Genomic DNA, 10773 nt, shown 5'->3' on the forward strand with positions numbered 1-10773 from the left:
ACATCTTGTGCTCATCTCCTACTTTTCTGCTACATGATGCTGTTACAGAACTCTCTAAATGAGCTGTGCATCAAAGCTGTGCAACAGAGCAATCAATGACTGATCTTTTGTTAAATTGTATTAATTTTGTTTATCTGACTCTATAATTGTCTTAGGTGGAATTTAATTGACATATTTGAAATGCAATATCAGATTTGGAATAGATTTTGCTCAGTTGTGTTCATCCTCTTAATCACGTTGCTTAATCGTTTTTATCTGAGTCTGTTCACAACTGTCAATCTTCTTCACAAAAATATTGTACTTTAATTATTAACCATACTAAACTACAATTCATGAAGCAGTAAGGGATCAAATCCAGATATTAATTCAAAGAGTGTCTTGTGATATTGCTTTTGATCCTCGTGAAGCTGTGACAAAGAGAGGATGACTGACCACTGGTGTGGTATGAATGCATCACTCCTTCCTTCATGTGCTTGAACAAAATGTTTGTGGTGTTTAGATTCCTAAAATCCAACCCACAGGTCCACATTTATTAATAATAAGATAGCCTTGACTTTAGTCTTTATGTCAAAGTCTGCAAAACATGGTTGATGGAAGCAGGGTATAAATAATATGAATTTGTCTGTTAATACCCAATGTTGAGATGAAAAATTAAGTACACTTGTGGTATCATACAGCTTCTTTATGATTAAGAAATGGGGAAAAAATAAAAGAGAGAAATTCTTTGGATTATATAATGCATTATGAAATAGCAAAGGCTGGCATGGTCAGGCATTTCCAAGTACTTTTTTAAAGCAAATATTGTTATGAAATTCTCATTCCCTCAGTGTGCTGTAGATCCATTAATTCAAAACTCATTAAGAAAGAGACTCATTTCTAAATCCCTAAATGTAACAGGCTGATGAAATGGAGTGATCTTGACGTCTTGTCTTCCAGTTTGATTTTGTATGCTCTGCAAAGGTCTTACCTTATCACATTAATGTCAAACAATGGATTATCCAACTGTCCGCGGTCATTTCAATGCATCACACAATTAATCAAATGTTTTCCTTTTCCTAACTTTAGGGGAATCTCAAATGTCTCTCTCTAAACAAGGAACACAAGTTAATCAAATAAAGTGGAATTGAGCATATCAATCATCTGCTCTCTTCAAGGGTCCATGTTGACTGCCAGAGCACATGTCATCATTCATTTTCAGCCAATCCACTTGATAAATAATCAGCCGAGCAGAGTGTTTGGCACCTATTTCACATTTACATAAATCTAATTTCAGGTGAAATATTCAAAGCTCACCTTTACCCCAAGACAGCTTTCAGTCCTTATGTTGTGAGTGGAACAACCATCTCCACTTGTGCTTGGCAGAAGGGACTGAAGGGGGTTTGCAGGCCTCGTTTGACTGCTCCCATACATGTTTACAGTGTAAAGTTAATTGCTTATCACCAAGAAATGTAAGAAACTAAAATTAATATGAAGTGAATGTGTGATTTCCTGAGATGACAGGATCTGACACACGGTTCTGATCGTACTCACAGTGACTTGCACAATCTCGTGAGACAAGCACTAATTTCCTTGTCATTTTTGTAAAATTGTTTCAACACAGTCATTCAACACATTATAACCTTCATGAAGATGGGATTTGTTGCAAGACTGGTTTATCAGACTGCATTGGTTCTTGCTATGTGTACCTAATAAACTGGCAACTGAGTGTATTTTGTTTTTTAGATTAAGGTTTGTTAAGATAATTTCAGTTAAATTTGGATTAAAATATTATTTATTTGGTTTGAAAAACTGAGCAGGCTGCCATTTTTCTCCATACACGTGAACTATTACTCCAAATAACTGCAAATGTCTGGTAGGTAGAGGTTTGATTGACACTTAATATACTTTATGGATATTTTAAGATTATTTTCTCTGTACTATATTACCGTACCATGTGTGGTTGTTGTGATTTTCCTGTGGTTAAACCTCTGACATTGATATTGATAGACTTCAGTAATGATTTGTAAAGGCCTGTAAACTGTGAGTAACTTGTTTGTAACTTTCGGTGAAGAGCAGAAAATGTAAAGCAATAGAAAGCGGTCAAGAGAGAGTCAGACCTGATGTAGAGTGGGAGCTAAAGTGAGTTCTGTTAACAAAAATGAGACCACTCATGAAAGCAAGCGCAGGGCTGTAGTAGGTGGTAAAAATGACACCCACTGTGTTTTCACTGTGTGCAATATGGACATTAGCTGCCTCAGAAATATTATGCAAAGCCAGGTGGGGGGGGTGGGTTGGAGAGGGTGGGGCGGGGGTAAAGCTGTAGATCAGGATTTCAGACTACTAGGGCAATCAAAGGAAGACTGCAGAAGAGCCTGCAATCAGATAGATCCTCTAATACATTGCTGACAAAGAAAAAAAAGACAGTGGGCTTAGCAGTTTGTTTTCAAATGGTTTTCGCAACAGTGGCTCATTATTAACTCCTACTTGACATAAAAGAAGCACTGAAACGCTTCTGTGCAACAAGCAATACATCCAAAAGGGTTTTTAATGAGTTTGCTGTCAACCAATCAAAAGCTGTGCCACCATGTGCACATGCAGTCTTCAAGATAACAAATTTTAGCATCCATGTTTGACTCTGTCCTTTTCTCTGAGGAACTGTCCCTTAATTCGGACTTACCTGAACGTGCTTACATCAGTGTGCAGAATATTTACAGGTCATGATAAGAGTAACAGGGCATAGTAAACTTTAAGTGACAATGATTTTCTGGGATGACTGATACGGTAATCACAGGATTCTTTCACCTTTTACTTGACACAATGAGATCTGCTTTGCATCAGGGTCTGCATCATAGTGTTTGTCCTCAATTTGTGCTTTAACACTACTGGGGCTCTGTATTCATCATAAATTGCTCATATTACATGGCTGATTGACCATGACACATCCTCTAGTTTTTAGATTATTTTGCCATGAAATGAGACTGACATTTTGTCATGCTGTCCAATAAGCTTCTATGGAGGTTGTCAGTCCTCTGATTTGACTTTGCATTAATGCTTCTGATAAAAGAAAAGTCCTTAATTTCAAAGTCACCTCAGAGCTCTAATATGGTCAGTTTTGTAGATTGCAAGCAAGCGTGTGTTTTCAGATTGGCTGGCTTTATTTTTAGTGATTGTTTTGAGGTAGTGAGTGGCTGTAAGGCACAAACTGGTTGCAGACTTGACTGAGACTCAGATTGTCATTTCGAAAGTGACAAGGTGCTGATTTGCCCGCCTGGCACTGAGCGATTGGACATCACTGTTGACAAATGGGCAGTGGAACAAAACTGGCAGGATGCTAGGGAAGACAAAATGCCTTCAGCCAGATTTTCTTTTTTTTTTTTATCTGTTATCACAGCTGGACAACAGCTAGTTAAAATTCCTGAATTTACTGATAGTATAATCGTTTTGCTGGCAGCTGTGTCTGTGTCAAGCACACCTCTAGCAAATATTTATCTACTGTACTATTGTTGGATTTTCAGCATATATTCATCATAAGTTGTTTGTGTGATGTGTATAGAGAATGTGGACCGCCTGGATTAAAAAAAATAAAAAAATAAATCAGATTCAACAGGCTCCACTAATAAGTTTGTCTTACAACCTACATTCATTTTATATTATTTTATTTTGACAGATGTATGTTGTAAGTTTTCTCTTCTCTTAAGGGTAATGTCAGGGTTAAAAATGTTTTAAACTTTAAACTTAAACTACCCGAAACATGACTGAAATAACCCACATCAAATAAACCCTGCAGTTACCAGCAAAAGCCATATAGGTGTAATGGTAAACTTGTATTGTTTTATATCGATATTACAAGTTGCACTATACAAAACTGATGTGGTGATTTTTGAGTATAGGACTATAGTTCCTTCAGTAATCCAACCAAACAAGCTGAAATGCTGGCTGTGTGTGTGTTTGTGCAGTGTGTGCATACAAAAAGGAAAAACATAAGGATGCAGTGTGGTGAGTAGCGAAGCTCTGTGTCTGACTGTATGAGGAAAGGATGCCTGAGCGGGTCAGTGGATGTCATTACAAAACAGCAGCTGTAAAGGGATCAGAGAGACACAGATTGCTGTTGTTTCTGCATTAGTCTCACATAGCCAAACCTATCTCCACAAAACTGGACAATGGAATGGCTGCGCCCATTATCATTCTGCTATAGGAGAAAATACAATCTGGCTTGTCTGCATTTCTTTAAAACAATCACTCAGGATGCAGCGATGGTGCCCCGGCAAATTGTGATGAGGATGGTGGTGGGGCAGTTGTTTTTGTCGAACATTTGCACCATGGGAGGCGAGTACTTTCATTAAAATGGCAGTTCCCTGCAAAAAATATGCCATAAAAATCAGCAAAGATGTATGTCGACAGTGTGATTGCATTAACCAAATCTTTGTCAAAACTTGCCATTTTCAGCGTGTAGGTTGCTCGCTCTGAGGTTGTCGTTGTTGTTGTTTCCCGTAGAGAAGGAGATTTTGAAAACAGTAACAGGCAGGCGAAGTGGATAGGGAGGAGAATGCCGCCTGAAATACTGTAGGCGCCCAATGTCGGGCTTATACCCACACTCTACATCCGGTGAGCCAGACTATTTCTGCAGCATTTCTCCAAAGCTAAAAGTGCCAAAACGCTTTTTCAGTTGATATGATGAACTAGTTAGTAAAACAATTGCTTATTTACATACCCAGCAAATACAGAGCTGTAATAAGTATTGGTGTGGAACATTTCCTGCCACCTGGTGAATACAAGTCCAATATTACTTCTCCTTTTAGCTCCACTAACTCATGGGAGAGTTATCTGCCTCTTAGCTGCTAAATACCCCATTATGTTCCTCAGCCAGTTGCCAGCTTTGTCTGTTTGCCGTTTGGTCCTTCATATACCGGATCATATCACGGACAAGCAGACTTAAGAACTGCTTCTACCACAGAGCCGTAAGAGAACTGAACTCTACCAGACATGGACGTGTTGTGACTATCTGTGCTTACATTATATGTATGATATGTATGTTGGGGTCGAATGATATACTCTTTTATATAAGGCTGATTCTGATTATTAGTAATCAAGGAGATCGATAACCAATATTTGAAATCGATAGACCTGCACAAAACTACTGCTACATGAAGTCAGGGGTTTCAGTTATTTCATCCACACATGACTGGGGAGTATAGAACATTCACACCCACTGTATGGACATGTACATGTTATGTAACTCGGCAGAAATTGTGGAAATGCTAATTCTGAAACTACAACAATCCTAATCTGCACCTCCCTGTGTGTAGAAGGTAATGCATTTAAAAAAAAAAGGCATGTCTCACTTGTTTGCAACAAGTGACATTCAGTGAGGTTGAATCAGGCTGGTAACCTACCAGACACGACTTTGGCTGACTGTGGTTTCTATCGCATCATCCTGTTGACAGCTAATGCATTATTCAATCCAAGCATTGCTCGAGTTCCAGAATAAGAGTAGAACACCATTCACACCCATTTGCCAAAGGTCTGATCAGATCCTGCTTCCTGCCCTGAATTTTCAAAACAAATTCTGGAGTCAGAATATGACTAAGTCTTCCTCTCAGGAAACTCTCACTGGATAGATTTTTGAAGACTCCCCTTGCAGTGGTAATGTCTCAGTGCCTGTCTCTGCTCTTGCAAAAAAGCAATCTAATGAAAAAGGAAAGTGGAAAACACGGTGAATTCGCAGCTACGTCCGAGTCAAAACCAATCCCAGCTATTGCTACAAATAAGATTGCACTTATAATTGAATTAAGATTTAAACTGCAGTTTGAACATGTGTTAATTATAAACAGCAGACAGTGTGTGCTTTTGGTTAAAGGCTATCAATTAATGTAAGTTTTAGATTATCACCTGAATAGGCATTGAAATTCTATTTTTCTTTTCTTTATATTCAGAATTGTTATTGTTTTTTTGCTTTTTAATTGATTAATCAAATAATTTCATAATGAAACGAATTACAGATTTCACTTCTATTTTCCAGTGAAAAATAGAATTGATGATACTAATGCTCACCCATTTAAGGATGAGCATTAGTTATCAACATTAATATTGGTATGAAACTGAAACAAACACAGTCAGGACAAGATCATTTTATATGAAATAAATTTCAGTCCCATTACTGGCTGTCACTCCCATTGTTGTCTTGCGGACAGACAATAAGCAGCTGGACTCCCTCTGCTTTAAATCTGAGGACATTAGGTGCTCCTGACCTTAAACTTGTGAGCATGCAGTGGCAGGACAGCTCACACCTCCCATTAGGTGAGAGGTGAGGAACCAATTACCTGGAGATATGTCTCAGGGCCAAAAATATTATTGTCAAGTTGTCACAATGTGACAAATGGTGAGGAAAAAGAGAATGGTGACAAATCGCAAGGTAACATGTCAGATTGTGTTATCTTTTAATTTCCTCCCCAGATCTGATAGAACTGACAGTAGGATCCTTAAGGACAGTGTATGGGTTACTATACTGCAACATCAACTTAATGGTACGCACCTACTAATCAGTGATTGTTTGTCATTTCCTGTTCAGGACAGTCACTTCTCTGGAAAGTAAGAGATGGGATGCAGATTCTTGATCAGGAGGACTACAGCGTGGGGAATGCTTTGCAGCAATGTGGAAATGAAGCAAGGTATTTCACTCTCTTTACACCATATTATCATAGTTCTTCACAGCACATAATGGTAACTACAGAAATTCACATTTCTATTTTTTTATTTCATTTTTTGGCTACCTGGAGACAACCGAAACAAGCTGTAAACAAAACACTAGTGTATTATCACCTTTTCAGTTGGTATGATGAACTAGTCAGTAAAACATTTGCTTATTTAAACACCCAGCAAATACAGAGCTATAATTAGTATTGTTGTGGAATATTTCCTGCCACCTGGTGAATGCAAGTCCAATATTACTTCTCCTTTTAGCTCCACTAACTCATGGGAGAGTTATCTGCCTCTTAGCTGCTAAATACCCCATTATGTTCCTCAGCCAGTTGCCAGCTTTGTCTGTTTGCCGTTTGGTCCTTCATATACCGGATCATATCACGGACAAGCAGACTTAAGAACTGCTTCTACCACAGAGCCGTACGAGAACTGAACTCTACCAGACATGGACGTGTTGTGACTATCTGTGCTTACATTATATGTATGTTATGTATGTTGGGGTCGAACGATATACTCTTTTATATAAGGCTGATTCTGATTATTAGTAATCAAGGAGATCGATAACCAATATTTGAAATCGATAGACCTGCACAAAACTACTGCTACATGAAGTCAGGGGTTTCAATTATCTCTGTCTATCTATCTATCTATCTATCTATCTATCTATATATATATATACCTCCCCAGTTCCCCCTTTTAAAAATGTAATGTTTACTCTGAGTAGATTTTAACTGACTGACTTTGTACTTTTATCTAAGTACATTTTTACAAATGATTTTAGTTCAACTTGAGTAAAATGTCTTTTAAGTGACAGTAGTGAGTGGCTCTTTCCGTGTTGACATGCTGCAGTAAGTGTTGTGTCTCATTTCTGTTTGCTGGAGTTTCTGTTACTGGTAGCCTTTATTGCTGCACTATCTCAGCCCAGTTATTTCTGCTGTTTTCTTCATCACAGCATGTCAGCTCTCTCCTTCTTTTAGCGACTTGCTTGCAATTTCCACAGTTGTTTATACTCAATTCAGATCTGCTAATTACTTTAGTTTAGCAGATAGCAATTCTCTCTCTCCATCTCACTGCCCTGCTTTCTGTTGCTCGATGTGTCTTGGATCAACAAATTAACTTGTTCATAAGATTGTGGTGCTTTTGCAACTTCAGTAATCTCTACTGATGTACGATCGACACACGGCCCCAGTCAGTGTGCACAGTACTCTTCAGTGTTGATAGGCTGTTACTCGTCACATGTAACCAATAGGATGCTGCTGTGGGTGGGACATGGCATAAGACCACAGAGTGGTGAGTACAGACAGGGGCAGGCAGCTGCATCAGAGCCATTTCCCAGATCCCATTTCTAAATTAATTAATTTTATCGTCAGTCTGTTAAAAACGAAAACAACGATTCTGATAATTGTAATAATGCTGAATATTGGATCTGATAATTGACCAGGCAGATAATCAGTTGACATCATAGTATATACTCCTAACTGTACTACTTGTACATAGGACCTCTGTAACTAGGCAAATAGGCAATATCCTCAAGTGCAATAACCCCAAGTGCAATATCTCAGCTGCTTTTTTACAGCATCATATTGTTTTTATATCTTATTGTTTTATAGGCCACAGCAAATGGAATCATTTTATATTTATGTATATATAGTTTGCACTCTGAATTAGTTAAGTTTGAACCTTTTTTTACTCTTAATTGCTGTTTATGAGTGAGTGAACCATCTGGATTGCTACTCCATGTTGTTGCCTTCTGTGCAATGACAGTAAAATAATCTTCAATCAGTTTTTGCTGAAAACATCTGCATGCTGAAAAGACGCTATGAGAGCAGTGAGACTGGACCAAAACAGTAAAGTGGACAAGGAGAAAAAGAGATTAATGTTGCTTAAACAGTCTTTAGGTCTGACGGGGACTGCAGACTCGGTTGATAATTATCTGTGGGTTCATCTCTGTGAGAGATGCCTTTTACATACAAACAGTCATATGATCAATTCTTAATAAAGAAATATGAATAACTGACCAAACATTAACACTGTGAAATCACACCGAAGCATTTCCATACAAGTCACAGTTTGATAGCAGAAAATGTATAAGATTATTAAAAAGTCCAATAATAAATTTCAGGTTGAATCAAATAACGAGGGGTTCTATCATGCAGGAAGGAAATCCATGGCAGGGGAAGCTGAGACACCACTTTCTCTGCTGACAGTGGCCTCAATAGACCATATTGCAGTAGAGAGACAAGACTTGATACAGTTTGAGTACGGGATATGAAAAATTTGATCTCTTGCTCTCACAATCACTGTCACTGTCGCTATCACTATCCCTCTTGCCACCTACGTACAACACCCACAGCTAAAAGCAACAAGTTCATGGAAGGTTTTCAATAGACAGGGAAATGTAAAAAATCACTAACTGAAGTAGATAAGACGGGCAGAGGAAAAGTGTCAAAACAAGAAGAAAGTAAATTACAACAGGTCATCATAAAATCAATCCTGAACATCACAGATTGGTCAGATAGAAAAGTGTCAGAGTATCTGAACATGGAATTCTCTTTATATAGGGACAGCAAAGTAAAACAGGTCAGCGAGACATTGTCCTTTTGATTAATCAGTTGCTGTGGAGTCAGTGTCTGACTTGCATCCAGTTATTTATTTTGTTCTAGTTTATAAAATAGTCTTAAATATCTGCAAAAATGTGATTACAACAGCCGTGGCTACTGAAAACCAGAAAGCATCGGATTCAGTAACAGGCTTATGCTGTGCAGCAAGTAAAAGCATAAAGTCAAGAGTCTGTGGCCCTGGTAAATACCAAAAATGCTTGCCACTGCAGCAGTCCGCCTTTTATTACTGTCAGTGTATTTAAAATGTGCCCTGCTGTATGGGAAAGAAATGACTTCACAGCTGTGTAACAGTGTGTACAATCAGTGTAAGTAGTGATGATCTGCTCAGGTAACCATTTCATTTTCACAGGACATAAACTGATAGCAACAGCTGAGACTGACAACAGGATTTATATCCTGACACTGATATGTACATCATTCTGTATCAGCTTTCCTTGAAATGGAACAGACGGATATGTGTCTGCAGCTGTGTAGAAACCCACAGGAGGTACACTTGTGTTCCTGAAGAGAGGATAGTACTCCCTTTCAAAGGCGGTGCATTTTATAGTTCACATCTTTATGACACACGAGATGAAGCATTTGTCATTTCTACATTGAGATGTAGAAATGAAAATGCCGGGCCCATTTGTCATGTCACCAACGGACAGGACAGCCAATCAGTCAGTAATGACCCTCTCCCTTGTCTAAATAATTGTGTCATTACAATGACGAAACTAATGTAACGTCAGAAAGTATTTAGTCTCTTGTCTCGTATGGTTACTGTGTGTCTGTTAATAATAATGGACTGCGCCTGACTGTGCCGCGACAAGTTTCCTTGACGTGTTGGGTCAGATGTTGCAGCGAGTGGAGGATGGGTCTTTTGTGCCCGTTTTCATTCTTGTGCTTTTCGAGTAATGTCTTATTTCGGAGTTTGCTTTCTCCTTGTATTAAATGCTTGTGTTTCAAATGCAGTAAAAAGGATTTATCTTGCTGAAGGAAATGTATGCAGGTCATAAGTCTTTGTTTACTATACATCTTATTTGCTTTACCTTTTGAAAACCCAACCCTGTATTAGACTGCGCATAGAGCCAGCAACTAAAGATGCAGAGAAAATTCCACCAACAACATTTTATAATAAGCAGCAGCAGAGATTATGGGATATACTGTCTTAATTCTTAAAAACAACACTGATTAGTACTGGAATACGTCTGTCATGAGATAAGGATTATCAGTTGTTTTCCTCTTGCCAATGATACCAAGGTACCACAGTTAATTTCACAATAGTGTACATGTCTTGTTATACTTAGCAGAATATTTTAGAGCACATCTGGGTCTCATATCTTTTCAGTCATATCAGCAATTATACAGCCAAGATATGTAACCAGTGTCACATTAACTTGGTTAATGCTAATGTATTAGTTTTTTTTTTTTTACCTCTCTCTGATATCAGTGAAACATTATTCTTTCTAAAATCAATGTAAGAGCACAAAAAAAA

Source organism: Seriola lalandi, unplaced genomic scaffold (assembly GCF_002814215.2).
Source record: "Seriola lalandi dorsalis isolate HSWRI2012SDOR001 ecotype SW California unplaced genomic scaffold, Sedor1 jcf7180002054288, whole genome shotgun sequence".
NCBI classification, from domain to species: domain Eukaryota; kingdom Metazoa; phylum Chordata; class Actinopteri; order Carangiformes; family Carangidae; genus Seriola; species Seriola lalandi.